A 6,021-nucleotide genomic window follows, 5' to 3' on the forward strand; every position below is an offset into this window, starting at 1 on the left:
TCTCTCTCTTTTTATCTCCTCCTTCCCTCTCGATTTCTGGCTGACTCTATCCAAAAAATAAATAAAGATTAAAAAAAAAAAGCAAACCTTAGTTTAAAAAATAGTGTATGCTTACTAACCAGGTACACCACTGCCCGCCCCTTCTTTTTCTTCTTCTTTTAACCAGAACACTCACTACTCAGCTCTGGTTTATGGTAGTGTGGGAACTGAATCTTGGAATGTCAGGCATGAAGGTCTTTTTACATAACATTACACAATTTCCCCCGACTCCCTTAATGAGTGACACCTGCCCCCCAAAGAGACATAATCCTAGAAACACAGTTCATATCTGGACCCTAATATTCTACTGCATTCAGATGTGTTACCATTGGGAACATGGGGCTGGGGAGACAGCATAATGGCTATGCAAATGCCTTTCAAGCCAGAGGCTCTGAGCTTCCAAGTTCAGTCCCCAGAATCACCTAAAGTCAGAGATGAGCAGTGCTCTGATAAAACAAAACAAAACAAACAAACAAACAAACAAACCCCAAACACTAAGCTATGTGTATAGCCAGCCAGTAATAAAATAGTAAAGTAAGAATTACACAGTCAATTCTTCTACATAAAGCCCCTAAAAGTTCACGACTAAATTACTGTAAGAAATCTTTTATTGGGAGTCAGGCGGTAGCACAGCAGGTTAAGCACAGGTGGCACCAAGTGCAAGGACCACTGGTAAGGATTCTGGTTCAAGCCCCCAGCTCCCCACCTGCTGGGGAGTCGCTTCACAAGTAGTGAAGCAGGTCTGCAGATGTCTTTTCTCTTCCCCTTTCTGCCTTCCCCTCCTCTCTCCATTTCTCTTTGTCCTATCCAACAACAATGACATTATTAACTATAACAACAATAAGAAAAAACAAGGGCAACAAAAGGGAATAAGTAAATATAAAAAATCCTTAAAAAAAGAAATCTTTTATCTACGAGTGATTTCTAAGTCAGAGTCTTGTGCTTCTGTGAAAATAGAAGGGTCTGTCTCAGAAGAAGGGAGAACAATGACAGGCTTGGCATCCTCGATTTCCAAGTCTGGTGTTCTCTCCTGCTTATAAATCAGGCTTGAATTCTCTTTGACTTGACTCTCTTGATCTTCCAACTCCAAAGGTTTCTCCAGGGTTGGAGGTACAACTTGTTCATCTTTGTTTTCATTTTCATGCACAAAGCTACAGATCATGTTGGGTCTGCAGGAGAAATCATTGTCCTTGATTTGCAGCCATTCCACATTGCCCATGTTTTCTTCCCCTTCTCTCTTTTCCATCAGAAGAGTTCTTGTCATGCTGAGCTTCTTTACTGTATGGCGTTTATATTTCAGCATTGTTTCATTCTTGCCGTCCATATCTGCGTGCACGAAGCTCTGATTTGGAATCGTGGCACCACTTGGGAGCACCACAGCATCAGGGGAAGTTCCTTGGGTAGTGGAGTAATGCTGTATTTTCTCTCCCTCTCTCTCCTTTATCATAGTCAGTATCTTCTTCAAAGATATCACAGGTTCCAACAGCATCGTCGTATTCCCCAGCAAAGACATAGCTGTCCAATTTCAGGATAGGCCTTTCAGTATCAATCCCAAAATCTCGCATTTTTTTTTTCACATTTTGAGAGAAAGTCTGAATCAATAATTCCCAACAATTTCACCAGAACCAACTGCTCCTCCACTTCCTCCTCTTCCCGGCCCCACTGACTATGCTCCTCTCGTGCAGCCATGATGCCGTCTCCCAGATAAGCTTATTTTGCTGTACTTTGTTTATTTTATTTCAAAAAATATTTTATTTATTTCTTTAATGAGAAAGATAGGAAGAGAGAGAGAAAGGACCAGAGACTGCTCTGGGACGTGTTGCTGAGGACTGAACTTGAGACCTCATGCTGGAGAGTCCAGTGCTTTACCCACTGTGCAACCTCCAACACCACTTATTATTATTTTTTGTCTCCAGGGTTATTTCTGGGGATCAGTGCCTGTACTATGAATCAACTGCTCCCAGAGGCCATTTTTCCTATTTTGTTGCCCTTGTTTTTGTTATTGTTGCCATTGCTGTTGTTGTTGGATAGGATAGAGAGAAATTGAGGGAGGAAAGGAAGACAGAGAGGGGGAGAGAAAGATAGACACCTGCAGACCTGCTTCACTGCTAGTGAAGTGATCCCACTGCAGATGGGGAGCTGGGGGCTTGTGATCCTTATGTGGGTCAGTATGCTTCATGCCATGTGCATGGCCCCCACTTGTTTCTTTTTCTTAATTTCTTTATTGGGGAATTAATGTTTTACTTTTGACAGTAAATACAATAGTTTGTACATGCACAACATTTCTCAGTTTTCCATATAATAATACAACCCCCTTTAGATCCTCTGGCATCCTTTTTAGACCGGCATTCTCCCCCCCACACACACACCTCAGTCTTACTTTGGTGCAATATGCCAATTCCAGTTCAGGTCACTTGTTTATTTTTTTAAGATTTGCTCAGGTGTGATATAAGCTGGCACCATGGCTTGTACCAGTCAGTGGTCTCTGTTGCCTCAGACATGCAAATTCTCTATCAGGTTTAGCTATCTCTTTGGCATTATTAGTTTTTAGTTGGGAGCCTCATTTCTGTAGGTGATGAAGACAACATTAATTTTCTTTGCTTCATGGCAATATGACTTAGGAAGGGGGGAAACTTGGGCATTTTGGGAGGATATAGAGTGGCAAATTCTCTCTCTTTTATTTTATTTATTTATTTATTTATTTATTTATTTATTTACCAGAGCACTGCTCAGCTTTGGCTTATGGTGGTGCAGGGGATTGAACCTGGGACTCTGGAGCCTCAGACATGAGTCTCTTTGCATAGCCATTATGCTATCAAACCCCGCTCCAGAGTGGCAAATTCTTTAGCTTATTTAAAAAACATTGATTTGATATTTTGAGGGAGCATTTGGCAGAACAGAAACACAGTCTCTTCACTAGTAAATTCCCTTTAACTACACATTTTGAAGGTTTTTGCTCTGCTACTTGATTTTCAAGCAAGACCCAAACACCTGTTTTCATTTTTACTATATGAAAGAAACCCAAAGAGGGTTTTCCAGTTCACAGCAGGCACTAAGTGAAACCAGTGTTCAGGTAGGTTGTGGGGAACAGCCTTTCTAAACACAACTCCTCCCCCACCAATTGCTGAGCAGCTTCACAGGCTCATCCAACCTCCTTCAGTTTCAACTACTTTATATAGGTGTGTATGTTTCACATAACCCCTGCGTTCACAACTTGTGAATGTCATTCTAGGTTTATGGGTTGTTTAGAATGATTTGCTTGGTTACTTCTGGGGGTCTGGGAACACTCAAACTTTTCCCATATAAATGCATGGTAATTGCTGCTTCACTTTATACCATTTTGGTTTAGGCAAAGTTTTGTGGAAACACACCCCTTTTAGATAGTAATGGAAGCCTTATGCTTTATAATCACTTGTGTGGGGACAGTGATTCTGGGGGCAAAAATGACCATGCAGTTGTGAAAGTCTCACTTGGAAAGAAAGTCCAAAGTGCAGCTTCAGGTCTGGAAAGCAGGGGGCCTAGAAATGGAAGGTGTACAGCCCAGACTCAGAATCCTTTATTTAATCTTCTTCCAGGGCTTTGCTTGAACTTCCTGTCTGTGTGATTCAACTGATCCCAGTAGACAGACAGATTTCTTCCTCCTCCTTCTTCTCCTTTAAAATATTTCATATATTTACTTATTGGATAAAGACAGAAAAATCAAGAGGGAAGGGGGAGGTAGAGAGGGAGAGACAAAGAGAGACACCTGCAGCACTGCTTCACTGATCTAGAAGCTTTCCCCTTGCAGGTGGGGACTGGGGGCTTGAACCTAATTCTCTGCACACTGTAACATGTGTGCTCAACTGAGTGTGCCACCACCCACCATTCAGCCTCTTTGTTTTCATCTCCTTTATTTTTTGCTTCCATATAGAGGGTGAGAGAGAGGGAGAGGGAGAGACCACAACACTGCCCCACCCCTTGTGAAGCTTCCTACTTAGTGACCAAAATTTGAACTCTTTTCCTTTTTGCCACCAGTTATTGCTGAGGTTCAGTACCTACAGGACTACCACTCCTGGTGGTCTTTCTCTCTCTCTCTGTCTCTCTCTCTCTCTTTTTATTTTTTCCTTTCATCTAGATAGAAGGTTAATGCTAGTGGTAGAGGGAGAGAAAAAGAGATATGGTGTGGTGGTGCACCCAGTTATATGCACATAGAACTAAGTGCAAGGATCCACACAAGGATTCGGGTTCAAGTGTTGCTCCTCACCTGCAGAGGGGACACTTCACAAGTGGCAAAGCAGGTCTGCAAGTGTCTGTCTTCCTCTCTCCCTCTCAGTCTCCCTCTCTCAATTTCTCTCTGTCCTATCCAATAAAATTGAAAAACTGGCCGCCAGGGTCAGTGGATTCCTAGTGTCAGCACCAAGCCCCAGTGATAACCTTGGAGACAAAAAGAAAAAGGAAAAAAAGAAAAAGAAAAATAGACACTATAACTCTGCTCCACTAGTTATGAGGTTCCCCTCCCTTCCCCCATGGAAGGCACTCCCATGCACTGGCCTGGGTTTTGAACCTGGGTCCAAATGCATTGTAGTGTGGGAACTCTCCACAGTGAGCTGCTTGTCAGCCCCACATCTATCTATCTATCTATCTATCTATCTTTCTTTCTTTCTTTGCTTTCTTTCTTTCTTTCTTTCTTTCTTTCTTCCCTTCTTTCCTTCTTTTTCTTAAAATTAGTTGAGAGACAGTTAGACAAACAGAGAAACAGACAGATTCAGAGAGGAGAAAGAAGGACCAAATCACTTAGGCATATATATGGTGCTGAGAATCTATCCTGGGATTTTGTGCAAACAACTTGTATCCTCTACCTTCTGTGCCACCTCTCTGGTAGGCCACTAGATTCTTTTTTCCAAAAGGTTATTTATTTATTCATTTATTTTTATTGTCACTGAGGATATTACTGGGGCACATTGCTTGCACAACAAATCCACCACTCCTGGTGGCCATTTTTTCCTTTTTTTTTCTTTATTGGGGAATTAATGTTTTACATTCAACAGTAAATACAATAGTTTATACATACATAACATTTCCCAGTTTTCCATACAACAATACAACCCCCACTAGGTCCTCTGTCATCCTTCTTGGACCTGTATTCTGCCCCCCCCAACCCACCCCAGAGTCTTTTACCTTGGTGCAATATGCCAATTCCAGTTCAGGTTCTACTTGTGTTTGTTCTTCTGCTCTTGCTTTTAACTTCTGCCTGAGAGTGAGATCATCCCATATTCATCCTTCTGTTTCTGACTTAGTTCACTTAACATGAATTTTTCAAGGTCCATCCAAGATTGGCTGAAAATGATGAAGTCACCATTTTTTATAGCTGAGTAGTATTCCATTGTATATATATATATATATATATATATATATATATATATATATATATCACAACTTGCTCAGCCACTCATCTGTTGTTGGACACCTGGGTTGTTTCTAGATTTTGGCTATTACAAATTGTGCTGCTAAGAATATATGTGTACATAGATCTTTTTGGATGGGTGTGTTGGGTTCCTTAGGATATATCCTCAGGAGAGGAATTGCAGGATCATAGGGTAGGCCCATTTCTAGCCTTCTGAGAGTTCTCCAAACTGTTCTCCACATAGGCTGGACCAATTTACATTCCCACCATCAGTGCAGGAGAGTTCCTTTGACCCCACAACCTCTCCAGTATTTGCTGCTGTTACCTTTTCTGATGTCTGGCATTCTCACAGGAATGAAGTGGTATCTCATTGTTGTCTTTCCCACCTAAACCTCAAGGACATCTTTGATGAAACAAACCCAATTGCAAGGAAGACTAAGGCAAAAACAAACCAATGGGAATACATCAAATTGAAAATCTTCTGCACAGTCAAATAAACTAGCACACAAACAAGGAGACCCCTCATAGAATGGGAGAAGATCTTCACATGCCATACATCAGACAAGAGACTAATTACCAAAATATACAAAGAGCTCAGC

At 41.5% G+C, this 6,021-nt stretch overlaps 1 pseudogene; it reads right to left on the minus strand.

Moving 5' to 3' along the window:
* Positions 1 to 946: 946 nt before the first annotated feature.
* LOC103111931 (general transcription factor 3C polypeptide 6-like) lies at positions 947 to 1,728 on the minus strand (annotated as a pseudogene).
* Positions 1,729 to 6,021: the final 4,293 nt, after the last annotated feature.

Source organism: Erinaceus europaeus, chromosome 3 (genome assembly GCF_950295315.1).
Source record: "Erinaceus europaeus chromosome 3, mEriEur2.1, whole genome shotgun sequence".
Lineage (NCBI taxonomy): Eukaryota > Metazoa > Chordata > Mammalia > Eulipotyphla > Erinaceidae > Erinaceus > Erinaceus europaeus.